Consider the following 12,604-nt stretch of genomic DNA (forward strand, 5'->3'; position numbering starts at 1 on the left):
TTTACCTGCTGCTGAGAGAAGTCGTACGGGTAGTACTGTGAATGGTAAAACAGAAAAACGTTTTCATAAAGTTGGCTATTGTGCAGTATTTAATAACCCAGTAGGGACTTTGCTGAATATGAGTGTATATATTTACCACTTCCAGACTCTGCCTGCCAGGTGGCTGTGGAATAGAATACCTGATGAAACCATGAGAGGAATGGCTGTAAGAAACGAGAGGTAAAAAAATCAACTACATTAACGATATGGGCAATGTTTAAAGCATGTTTAAACAATCTTAACTGGCATAGAAGTGTAAATGCATGTTATGATGATAATGTTGTCAACGTATTGTTGTTTTTGCCATACTGTGCTGAGCAGTGATAATTGCGTCGACAAAAACATTTCGGCAAATTTTTCATGAGGAAAATTTTTTTGCAGACGAAAACTAAAACAACACAGTGAAAAAAAAACCACAAAATTTAGAAGGAATAAAACGCGGCTGGGGAAAAAGAACCGCTCAGAAACTGTTCACTGCACTTTATTTAATGTTTAAACATGTTAACATTCATTTTGCAGCTGTAAGATTAATCACAGGCAATTAGCACTTTTTTTTTTATTTTGGTGAAAACTAAGTTTTAAGACGGCATATTCTCAGTTCAACATGTTTCATTGAAACAAAGTTTAAGTCGACAACTTATTCTTTATTTATTCTTTATTTCGTCAACTAAAATGACTTTTTATTTTTGTCGACTAAAATTTGATTAAAACTAAAGCACAATCAGATGGCTAAATTATGGCTAAAACTTTAATCTTAGTCAAAAGACTATAACTAAAACTTGTAAGGGAAATCGGTCCAAATAATTATTAAATCAGTAATAGTTAATCTTATAAATTGATAATCAATTGACTCATTATTGAAGGAGACTCAAACTTAATATTTAAATTAATTCTGAGTAAGCCTGCGGAGCACCACATCTATTTTTGATGATTTTATCAGGATAACAAATGAGAACCTCTTTTATTTTCAAATCTATTTGGGAAAATCTATTTGGAACTTAAAAGAAGCAAAACTCTAACTACTGTAATAGAAATTAGAAATGGGGTGGGGGCAACAAAAAGTTTTTTGCTGGGCCTGTTGCAATGCGGATGGCGCCGTGAGGTAGTCATGTGCTGGATTGCCCCACCAGCCGTGTGCTAGCCCTTTTTCTAGCAGCCGTGCCAGATGAAGAGTGGACCCCCCACAGAGCAGGGCAACCAGAGGTGAGAGGAACCAGCAGTGTGAAGGAGCCATGGGAAAGAGTAAAGAGGAATTAGCGGTGTGTGGTTCAATTAGTTCACATAATTCAGGCGTGACGCTTGAAAATCACCATTTAGAAGAGTGTTGTGAAACATACAGGTGCAGCAGAGGCAATGCTGGCTAGGCTGAGATACACAAGGACTACTTTCATTTTGGCAACGAGTCCCAATGCTACAAACGTCACCTTGAACCAAATGCCAGTGCTTCAACACAACAAAATAAAAGAAGCTTTTAAATGAATGAATGAACATTTGTCACTCACCTTCTGGAGGAATTGCGGTGAATAGTGAGAATGATGCACCATGCCATGTCTTTTATTGCATCATCTCGCCTGCTATTCAATCACAGTGCATCGAGGTCACGTGTAAAAAACAAAAAACAAAACAAATGTGCAAGCTGATGACATCCGAATTCAGGCTTTACTAAATTACCGCTGACCTCATCATACCATAAGTCTAATTGCACACAATGCTTGATTACAATGTCTGATAGATATTATTTCTTAGATTGTGTGCAGCATTGCTGGCATCATCTGAGCTGGTTGGGGCAATTAAGCCAGTAAGACTAGAGAAAGATGAGTAAAGATTTAGTTGGAAAATCTGTTATTCGTATATACTGTAAAGCTCATTTAAATTCCATCCCCTGTTTATGCACAAAATATAAAGGAAATGGTCCAAGGATAATCATTTTGGTGGCTAATGGGTCCTCTTCTCGTGTCGCCACAAATGTCTTTCAAAGTCGAGCCATATAAATGGGTTTCAGCAGGTTGACCTTACCTCTGAGGTAATTTCAGAACAAAATGAAGTCAATTACGGTGACTGTTACAATGCATTAAAGTCTACTTTCTGACCTGCAATTACTGCAAATCTTCTTGATCATCTGATTTGCCAGTAATGGATGTGAAGATGAGGATAATATATTTAGCACTTCTGTTCAACTCAAACAATTGATGATAAATAATGATGTATTGATGAAGTAGCAGTAATGAACACATATGAGTATTTTTATGTAAACAAAAATTTTTTTACTGACATAATTATAATAGCTAGGTAAAAATGTGCATGAAGAGACGTCATTTGTGTTTTAGTCCATACAGCTGTACATGGTGCATCATAAAATAGCAAAGGGGAATAGTGATAACTTTAGTGTTAGTGTGCTTGAAAACAACAATATTGAGCCTTGAACCTATTTATGGTGGCTCACAAACATTGTGCCCTTGTGTGGGTTGGAGTGTTTGCTCTGTGACCAGTTTGCTTGCCCAGGATAAATTAAACCTGCAGTCGGACCTACATACTTAACAGTTCCTGCAGGCAGGTAGCCACCCATTTGGCTGGCTTGAGCCACCATCTGGAGCATGGAGCAGGGCACAGATGTAGTCAGAGCCAAGTGAGGAGGAAGAATAAAGCATCACCGATCTCAGTGAGCTGAATGAGCGAGCATGCCCGAGAAAAAAAAAAATCTCACCTTGAGCTCCTCTGAGCTCAGACTAGATGAAAGGGAGGGCTTCTGCGAATAAACGTAAACATCTTGAAATCAGACAATACATCAGATGATTGACAATCTAATTTTACAGCACAAAGTTATCATTGACTGCTGGACCATGAGTACAATTTGGTGGTACTGGAAAGCCAAAGAAGGCTGATGATATACAACAAAAATGATGTACTGTTTTGCTTTTTGTTCATGCGGATTTTTTGGTGTTGTTTTTTTTAAGAGGAAACTACATGCTCACTTGGCTGACATGCAGTTTGGGATTAACAAATTTCTCTTGGGATCAACCAAAGGTGTGGGAATGGACTTGCAGGTGCGTCGACCGATGGTCTCTCCAAGTCAAAATTTTATTTATTGGATATAAAAAAGTCCAAACACCCTTGTTAATTGTCAGCTGTTCTTTTTAATAGAAAGCAATATAACCAAGATAAAGCATTTGAAATATTTTTCTACCATTAATGACCTCAAACCTGTACGACAACGATCTCCAACCATCGGTCCGTGGCCCAGTATCAGCCTGCGGGACACTTTGTACCAGGCCGCACATGTTGAACGCAATACAAAATGGATGGATTGCAACATTGTGCACCAATATCTCTCTGTGCCACAGAGCCTGTAAACAACAGCAGATAATTTAACAACTACTGTATAAAGGGCCACCATTTTGAGTGGACTGGATATTATCTAGCGTCCGAAGTCCATTGGTTCCTGGTCTGTTAGATTGAGGTTCCATTGTTGCCTACAGCGTTCAACTTCATGGACAATTATACCAGATGCTAACATTTAGCAACCTATCAACTTGACATAGAAGTAAGGATGGAAATGCTAGTGTTAAGCCTTTTTACCCTTTAGGGCCACCAAGCCTCAAGCTAACTTTCAGCAAAGAGTGAGTCAAAACAAGTGCACATATAATGCATCGTAACTAGCTATATCGCGCTACTGCTATTAGCTGAGATGCTTGAACAAGTTACACAGTACATTATGACTGTTAAAATGGTGTACCGCACGATATACGTCATGAAGAGGGTCTTCTGCCCAGATTTAGTTATAACTGTTTTAATTTACTTATTTCCTCAGTAGAACTTTTATCTGTGGATGTGTCTTTGTAAGTGGTGTCGCAATTTCTGCTCGTGTCGTCATGTCTGAAGGACCTCGTCTGTTTCCACATCAAAGGGCCATTTGTCAATGTGTATTGAATGATGTCTGTCTTAGCTGAGGGCAGGGGGTGGGGGCTTGGGGGTTTTATGATACTGCCTTTCAAGATAGTATAAGAACGCTGTGAGTCCGCTGTAACTACACACTTGCGAGAGGACTGCAGCCATTTGTCTGTAAACTTGCTTGTGTCCGGAATATTCTGTAAAATAAATCCTTCAAAGGACCTGTTCACCCATCTCCAGTCTGTATTCAGAAAATCAACATTCTCTCTACCCGAACAACAACGAACACGCGGAAGACAAAGATAGTCTTCTAACAGTCACCACACTTAATTAATATTCATGAGGCTAGGGAGGGGGTCAAACTCGGTGGGCCAGTCATGCTAGACGACTGTAATAAGTCTACTAGCAAGATGGCTACTGCGCTAAATCTACTAATTCTGTCCGAGAATGATATCCATGGTGCCAAATTCACTGGTAGAATCAGCAAAGAAAAATACAAATGTTCAATTAAGGAGATGGCTAGAGTATACCTCATTTATTTCAATTATTATATCCTTCCTGCTTTTAAAACCGTTTTCTTAATTCAAAAAAGGCCCTACAGATAAATGTTCATACATGTCACAGCTGCAACGGAAGGCAAAAAAATAAATAAACAGGCGGTAAGCAAGACAGATAAGAACAACAGTGGCAGCGCCATTTTAGCATTTTTCCTCTGTGTTGGTGTAGTCTGGCCCACAACAAAATATTTACTACATATGAAGGTGAAAGTCTTCAATTCGCTGGCCTTAAACTGCTCTTTTGGACATCCGCGCAAGTTGATCCCCAATCATATTGATCCCTCTGAAGGTTTGGCTTTAGGAAACGAATAAAGACTACATCCTTCATATGTAGACGGTCGTAGTGTCTGGAGTGGTTTCTGCAAGTTCCATAAGAGCTGTGTTTACTCGGCATGGATTTTTTACGGAGATAAACGAGAACAAAACAAACACCACTAAGCATGGATCGTCAATTCATCGTCATTCATTTTGACCTCCTTCCGGTTCAAGCTGCTGAAGTCACATGGCCTTGCGGTCTAAAAATAGCATTCGTGCGGTACCCCATTTTAGCCACTTAAATTATACCACTAATGTTTTATAATAGGCTGCTACAAGCATTCAATTTAAAGTTCAATTATAGTGTATTTGAGGGCACAATAAGCAGGCTCTCCCCAAGTGAAAACTAAGTACTTTATAATGTTTTAGAGGCTGAAAGTAATCATTTTATTGCAGCTTGTCCACAGTTGGTGGCTCCGTTAGCTGCGATTGAGACTTGAGTTTCAGTTATGACAGATCTGAAATTATTCAGAAAGTTGAATAAGACGATGAGTGTCTTTGAGCTGTTCTTGAATGTGTAGACAAATGAGAACTCAGTAGAATTTTTAAATAGAACAAGTACATGATGGGTGTACTCACTGGCAGTCCTGACACTGTAATTGTAAAACATGTCAGGATTACAAGCATCATTGTGAGAAGCTGAAGAAAATCAATAGAGTAGAGATGAGTTGCCTCTGGATCAATGCTTGCTTTTTAAGGGATGTCCTCTTGGACCACTTTAGAGCAAATTCAATAAAAGTAGAGGCAGGCATATTATCTATGCATTGCTCCCGGAGTGAGACAACCAATCGGGCATCACAAAACAAATTGCCGCTTAAATCTCAATCACGGTGAAGCAATGAGGTGGAAAGCAAGAGAAAATCCGGTAAATACCCCCCATCTTGTTGTTTTTGTACCATAATACGTCTGCAGTTCAATAGACATCGCATCAGCACCTGCGTGTGCAACTGATGTGTCATTGCCTCACGAGTGGTGTCAAAATAACGCGGGCAGCCTAAACTCGTGGGTGGGATGAAATAGCAAACTGCGCCCATCTCAAAGAATACTGTTTCACAAAACAACAGCAAGCTTTGGTGGTTAGTGGGATGTGATTTGAAACTACAATTGTAGTCTGTGCATGTATGCGTGTGCGTGTGAGACTTCCTTTGTGTGCACCGAGCAGGGTTCTTATCTTGCCAAAAGCTGCAGTATCCATGAAACAAATCATTCTCATGCAAAGATAACCACAGAGACAGAATATATAATATTATAAATGTAAGACTAGGGGGCAGTGTCAGTGGTAATGCAAAAATATCACTTAATATTAAAAGACCAAAACTGTTCTCTATGATGGACTCAAACGCCACAGCAAAGGAAGACTGATGTGTCAAAGTTTTAACAGCTGTTCAGAGATTTCTGGAAACGCAAGAATTCAGAAAACACATGTGTTGACCTCATCTGCCTACAGCACATTGCACCGATGTCATTTCAACATGTACGGTCACGAGTTGGGGCTTGAAAAACTGCATCTCTTTGCATGTGTGTTTATAAGATTGATTGTTATTTATTCAATACTCAATATTATCTCAAACTTAGCTGCAGCTTAACGTAGTGCATGGTTTAGCATGGCTGCATGTGATGCTGAGTCATGATAAATGGAATGCTGAGTGCAGAGATGGATGAAGCAAAGATTATGCTGTTAAAAGGATTCAACACGATTCCTGCAGAACCCATGTTGATCCTGTACGTTTTGTGTGGGCATGCCCGACATGTTAAATATGGCAACACATTACACCATTCCAAGCTGACTGTTTTCCTAACTAGAGTTTAGAAATCTGCCCAAAATCACAACGGTCACCTCATTAGGTACTCCAGCACAATGACTAAGCTCTAAAACGACATCTAAAATTGTGCTTTAATGATTGATTGTCACTTTATTGACTACCCTATTATGCTACAAGATGCACAATTTTAGAAACAGCTCTCTGGCCAATAGCAAGCCCATAATTTGTTAGCATAAAACCACCGGTGCATTTCTGCTATCATCTGAAATCAAGCTATCAAGCCAGCATCCAAAACAGTGAAAGCAATTTTATATTATATTGTCCTATGCAAACACTATATCACGTTTCAGAAAAAAATGTTGCTAGCTAACGCTAATCTGTAAAAAAAATTTAAAAAATAAAATAAAATAAAACATGTGCAAAGCCACTACTGGCAAATTTAATCCCATAGTCTAATTATCAACCAAAATACACTTGTCAATTCATATAATAACATTACTGTCATATGCTAATGCAGCTAACATTGTTAGCCAGCATAAATCTGTGCACAGCAGCTGTGCTTACCACCTGGTTTTGGTTATATTTACAGTATTATCTCACCTATTTTGTAACAGTAACTGCGTTTCTATTACAGTTTTTCGCAAAAATAAAAGTGATATTGTACTATTTCGATAAAGTACAATTTTGACTCGCCGGTGTTTTCATTGAAGAGCGTTTCGCTTCTGAGGCGGAATTCTCGTAATGTCCCGTCTCGCGGGATCTCGCAGTTCCGTAGGAGGTGCTCATGATGTTTACGGAAGACAGACGCCCGGAGTTGTTAATATTACTTCAAAAACATCTCCCTCCCCTCATCGGGCGGGTTTGGCCATTTGGTGTTGGTGTGTGTGCGCACTTATAACTCATGTTATGGTGCGGACGGAAGGATTTCAATGACGACGTGCGCCGTATGTCGCTCGTTTTCTCGTTGCCAAGGGCAATGGCCATTTCTCAGGCAACGATATGGGATGTGCGTTAGCGCCGGCATATTGGCTTCATAACTGAATCGCCATGTGCTTAAAAAGACTTGTTATCCCCTCCGGAGGCAGCTCCGACACGAAAGTGAGTGGCTAGACAGCGAGTGGCTAGACAGCGAGTTAACGACGTTCCAAATAACCAGACTTTGTTTTCCTTTTGGGCAGTTTATTTTAACAATGGCCTCTTTAGGTCGTCGTAAAACTAAAAAAGAAAAATGAAAAATGTATTAGCTAACTATACACGACACACTCTCATGCTAGTAGCTAGTTGCATTGCACAACAGTCTCTTATCTCTAATAACTGTCCTAAATTAACTAAAATGAATACACAGTGTTATTTTCTTAACATCACATGTACTTATGGACAGTTCTTGTACAAGGGTACACACGAAACAGGATCCAACAGTTCGCGTAGCACATAAACGAGTCGGCGTTGCGTGCTGCCACATTGGAATTCTCTCTTCTCAGCAAAACAATGAACAAAGCAACCACTGGAGGGCGCTCTAAGGTCACATGACTACAGGGAAGTGTTTCCATTACTAGCTTGCTTTTGCGCAAAACTGAGGGTAATGGAAATGCACCTAGTGTAGAACCGCTCACTCTGATACTTTTTCAAAAACCAAAAGACTTAAATATTTACTTCTTTTTTTTAAAAAATCACACTTGGTTGCTAGGCAGCCACTGAAGAGAGCAACTATTTGGATACATTAAACATTAAAAAGTACATTTTCCATACTACATTGTACATTTCAGTGAGCATTTTTCTGCATTTTTTCAGACCATCACTTCATTGTAACATTCAACTCATGGGTGCCTTGTTGTTTAGAATATTAAAGAAAACAATGTCATCTGTTGTCACCTCGTGGGCCTTCAGTGGTCTGTGGGTTCTGCGGACCTGCACTCTGAGTCGTGACTGGAGGTGGAGGTGGCTGTGGGGTCGGGGCCGGTGCAGGTGGCGGCCACAACTTGGGAAATAGAGGCCAGCGGGGGAACGCAGGCCACGGCCGAAAAGCCTTTACTGCCTCTCTGAACAAAACAAATAAACCCTTCCAAGTATTCATAAAAGAGCATTTTATTGTCATCTATGTCCAGAATGTCAGTCTCACCTCATGACTGTGAGACTCGCCGCTGCTTTGGTGATGACACCAATGCGGGAGTGTTGTATCAGCTACATTTAAAGTCAAAGAAATGCAACAAAAAAGAAGGAGGATCATACAGGGGGGGTTGTACTTACAGTGATAGACGAGTGGATCAAATAGGGGAGCAAAATAGGAAGAAACTTCATCTTAGCCTTGAAATTTTAATTCAGGCTAACAAAACTACTAAAAGAAGTTTGAAAAGTTGTAAAAAAAAAAAAAAAGAATGACAGCTCAACTGATTAGGTTCAGCCTTGAAGTCTGACATTCCCTGAAACTCCACGAGCATTTAAATAGCTTCAGCGAGTTTACATTACGTCGAACACACACTACATTTCATCAGGCATGTGGTTGGTTCAAGTAAAAAGACAAATAGGTGTGATGCAATTTCATCAGCCTTTGGAATGGCACTACATAGATCTCAAAGTTGAAAGCTGTAGCTCTCCAAAAGCTTGTGAAATTATTCAAATTCATTGGGATCTAATGCATCTACCGCAAAACCCCTGACTGATTGCTCACGCTAATTGAACAAGATCTTTCTGCTAGTCAATATTAGTCTAGATTCCCTTAATAGGCATCTTGATGAAAACGTTCTCTGCAAATTTATTTCCTCATTTCCATTGGTGTCAGAATTGGAGGTCGTTTCAGGTTAACTGTTTTTTTATTATTATTCATTTATTTATTTATTACACTTATTTAAGAACTTTCTGCTCATATTCAAGTTGAAAAACAATGGAATGTAACTGGATTGTTTTGTTTACCACTTTTTACAAGCTATAACATTGAGTATTGTCATATGTTGTACACATTGTTTTGTTTTGTTGCTATTTTATTTTGTTAACAAAAATAGTTCCCAATTATAGTTTTAGTTTTCTGTATTTTATTAGTTTGCATTAACTAAAATAACCTTGATTGTGACACATACTAACCACTACTTTCAGTATTTTATAATATTTTAGTATTTCTATTCAAGGATATTGTGCTATTGAAACACATTTGTCAAAATGCAGAACACTGTCATTGAATTTTGAATGGAGCAAGGAAGGTCGACTGCATATTGTTTTGTTGTTGTCTTCCTGTAGAGTGACAAAATGAAAATGACAAAACGACTCAACGGTGCTCTCCAGAGCATCTTCACGCTTCCAAGTACTCAATTCAACAAATGTATTATATTTCATATAAACAAGTCATATACCTAAATGCTTTTTCATCAGTTCTCCCAATTTGCAAATATTGTTGCTGGCTCATCAAAAGTGTTGGCTTCATACAAATTCTTCAGTGTAAAATAATTATGTGTATGCAGCAGGAGCGAAAGCGGCACAAGCGGCGTTATAATGATGTCTCTAAAGTCGTGCAAAACTTTTGAAAGTGTCAGCATTTCACGCAAGACCTCAGCGTACCTCAAAACATCTCAAGGATTAACTCAAGGTGCTTTGCCTTTTCTTTGGGCTTTTTTTTGCCGCACTTATTCCAAGCAGGGCCAGAGGGTTATAAGAGACGATACACTTCAGAAGAGATGAATAATATACACACTAAACTCCATTCTCATTTGTTTTCGAGTGTGTGTGTGTTTCATTATTTTGCGCTTTGGTTGACAGTTAAGAAAGTTAAAATGGTAGTTTAAAAGCATTGCGTGTGCAATTAATAAAGGCTTTATGATGGTGACCTTAAAATATATATATTTTTCAATTTCTATTATTTCCGGTGACCGACCAGAACAGAATTTGTCCAATCGTTGAGGTTCCACTAAATATTTACAACAGAGCAATGATAATGTCTTGGAAAAAAAACAGACCAATTTCATAGTCATTTCTCACTCACTTTTTTTCTTTCATTTTTACTGACTATTTCCAGAATCATCAATTCAATTCATGCAGGTGTTTGTTGCAGACCTTTCTGGTGACCCACCTGGGACAGGCAAGCACAAGCTGTTCATCATCATCTACAATATGCTAGCCTGCTTGCTAAAACATGACAATTAACTTGGATCATTATCAAACACGTGCACGGATTATACTGCCAATTTTTTTATGATGCTGGAAATCCCAAAGCTTTCAAAGACATTTCTCTTGATTACAGCTTTTGTGTTTATGAGGAAATACACTTATGTTTGTCTGTATGCTTCGACACGTGCCATTTCTCCTTTTTGTCACTAAAATGTTTACATTCCGCTTCTCAGCTATTAAGCGCAAGAACAAATGAGCGTCGCTAGCTCGCGTCGGCCACATTTGTTGCCTCTGACAATAATAAAAGTGTTTCTCCACATTCTAAATAAAACAAGTATGCAAGTGTGTGAAGCCTTTGGGGTGAAAACACAGATGTTGATTTCCTGCATTCGACAGGCTCTATCATTATGCCTACTTTTGCTGGAACAACCTCTCTGATTTGAAACGTGGATGTTTTTCTCCATGAATAAAAGCTTTTCGTCAGGTTGTAATGACAGGAAGATGAATCATCGACATTTGCAGCCTATTTTTTCCCCCGAAATGTCACCTTTTGCTACTTTGTGGGCATGTTTACATGTTCATACAAAGAAGTTTGAAAGGGAACACATATTTTTTCTCAAATAAAAACCAAATATCAAAATTTATAGAAACATGGTCTACGTATATAGAATTTTTTAACCTAATTCTGGTTACTTAATTCTGCCTGTTAGCGAGAGCCACCACATCGTGATAACTTACATTGATGTTTCTGCATTTGGCAATTTATTATTATATTATATTATTAGTATGGGATTTTTTTTAATAGGTTTTAGGTGAACTGATAAATACACACACGCTCGCACGCACGCACATACACACGCCCATACACATACTCACCCACATACAAAAAAAAAAAAAAAAAATATATATATATATATATATATATATATATATATATATATATATATATATATAAATTTTTTATAAAAAATAAAAAAGGAGAGCAATGATGACATGTCAAATCGAATGAACAATACTGAGCTCTCCATAAAAAAAAAAGAAAGGGAACACATTGACGCATTTGGACTTTTTTTCTTTGAATAGAAATGTCAAACCAACGCAAAAGCTGCAAAGTTACTGTGAGATTGCTGTATGTGAGCCATGCTAAATGTGAGCCGTCCAAAGTCTTGCAGAGTTGTGGAATCAGGAGTCAGCTAATTTACATCATGACTACATACCCCCCCCCCCCCCCCCCCCCGCACACACACATGCACACACTGAAGGTAAGCAGAGCTGCAGTGTTTGAACAGATTACCCTTAGCAAACAGTATTAATAGTGTTAGGTTCTAAAATCCACATACTGGAATGTTTGTTATGAGAGGTCAACCCCAACATTTTCTTGACAATAGTATGTTGTATTTACGTCCACTAGTCAAAACACGACATTCTGATTAATATTGTGTTTGTGGAATCTGAGTTAAGCGGCAAAATCTATCCGGTTTTATGCATCCCAGGAGGAGGCCCTTTTGCCACTTTGCTATCTACTGAAAATGACATCATAGTTGCTCAGGGAACGACCAATCACGGCTCAGCTTCCGAAAACAGGTGAGCCGTGATTGGTCATTTCCCGAGCACTGAGAAACTGTGAGTGTTCACAACACAACTCGCAGATGGGAGCTAAAACTAAAGTTTTATTAGGAGCTTGAGATCGCAACATGGACCAAAATGTATCTCTCTTCAATTTTGATGAAGTTACTCCATTTTGGGAAAGAGCATGCTAGCTTGGGCAATAAGACATGGATGATGTTTCCCATGGTATCAGTTGATGTTGTTTTACACCATTAACACAATACAGTATCTGGATTCAAAGTGCTACCGGGCTGCCTATAACACTGTTGGAAAACGATCCATTTTGCATATTGCGCTGGTTAAGTTTAAACTGTGGTGGTCATTAAAGTATGAATTATG

General features: G+C 38.7%; 1 long non-coding RNA gene across 2 annotated transcripts in view; it reads right to left on the reverse strand.

Moving 5' to 3' along the window:
- Nucleotides 1–8,945, reverse strand: part of LOC144055394 (uncharacterized) — a 9,326-nt gene extending 381 nt beyond the window's left edge. For both annotated transcript variants that reach the window (XR_013294862.1, XR_013294861.1), the window contains exons 1-4: nucleotides 8,682–8,945; nucleotides 8,435–8,601; nucleotides 137–203; nucleotides 6–35 (exon numbers count right to left, since the gene is read on the reverse strand). This is a non-coding gene — a long non-coding RNA (uncharacterized LOC144055394). The remainder of the gene's footprint in view (nucleotides 1–5; nucleotides 36–136; nucleotides 204–8,434; nucleotides 8,602–8,681) is intronic.
- Nucleotides 8,946–12,604: the final 3,659 nt, after the last annotated feature.

Source organism: Vanacampus margaritifer, chromosome 7 (genome assembly GCF_051991255.1).
Source record: "Vanacampus margaritifer isolate UIUO_Vmar chromosome 7, RoL_Vmar_1.0, whole genome shotgun sequence".
In the NCBI taxonomy this organism is placed as follows: Eukaryota; Metazoa; Chordata; class Actinopteri; order Syngnathiformes; family Syngnathidae; genus Vanacampus; species Vanacampus margaritifer.